Raw genomic sequence first — 878 nt, 5'->3', positions numbered from 1 at the left:
ATATATATATATATATATATATATAAACATGCAGGCATACATAAATGATGATTATCCACTGGTTACATGAGCCTGACCATCACTGACAAATGTGTCAGCAATGCTCTTTGGAAGGGCTTTCTGTTGAGGGCAACGTGCACAGCTCCAATTCAACTCTGCCTAGCAATACCACGAAATCCAGAAACAAGCAGAGTGCAAGATGTCCAACTCGGTAGAGCAACGGGTTCTATGTATAAGTGAAATTTGTCCTAGAAGGATGCCTTAATAATGACCGAGGGTCCCTCCATCCTAGTGGGTTTGCTGCACTCTCGGACACCAGCCAAAGTAATTCTAACATTCCAGTGTACATCTGCCCAAGATACATATGTACACATACAAACACACACACACACACACACACACACACACACACACACAGACACATATATACATATGGAGGCAATTATGCGGATAAACAGATTAAATATAACAGCTTGGATTTGCTATACAAAATATATACATACATACATACATCATCATCATCGTTTAACATCCATCTTCCATGCATGCAGTGTTTTAAATCCGGGTTTTGTCCCCGTTAACGGGGGTGGCCGGATCTACCTCAATACCATAGCAACCAAGGTAAGCAAGTGCAGTCTACCCCAACCTTTTGGCTGGCTGGCTGGTGCCCATCCTCCCTTGCTATCATGAGGCTTTTTTGGAGCTGGATTTTCTACAGGGAGCATGCCCTTGCTTATCCCCAGTCTCAGTTTCTAAACATGAGTGGTCCCCGAGAACAAGGCCCCTACCACAATTTTTAATAAATGTGGTGGAAAACTAGCTCAGGAAGGCAGAGACGTTACTCCCTGAGACCCTTTCAGAGCCCCTTACCTATATAT

General features: G+C 43.4%; 1 protein-coding gene across 1 annotated transcript in view; it reads left to right on the top strand.

The window, feature by feature from the left end:
• The window catches only part of LOC106868675 (uncharacterized), a 117,477-nt gene that overhangs the window by 116,193 nt on the left and 406 nt on the right, over positions 1 to 878 (top strand). The gene's annotated exons all lie outside the window — the stretch shown is intronic.

The sequence above is a fragment of the Octopus bimaculoides genome, chromosome 28, assembly GCF_001194135.2.
Source record: "Octopus bimaculoides isolate UCB-OBI-ISO-001 chromosome 28, ASM119413v2, whole genome shotgun sequence".
Taxonomy (NCBI): domain Eukaryota; kingdom Metazoa; phylum Mollusca; class Cephalopoda; order Octopoda; family Octopodidae; genus Octopus; species Octopus bimaculoides.
The sequence above is the reverse complement of the archived record's forward strand: the minus strand, read 5'-3'. Positions and strand labels throughout refer to the sequence as shown.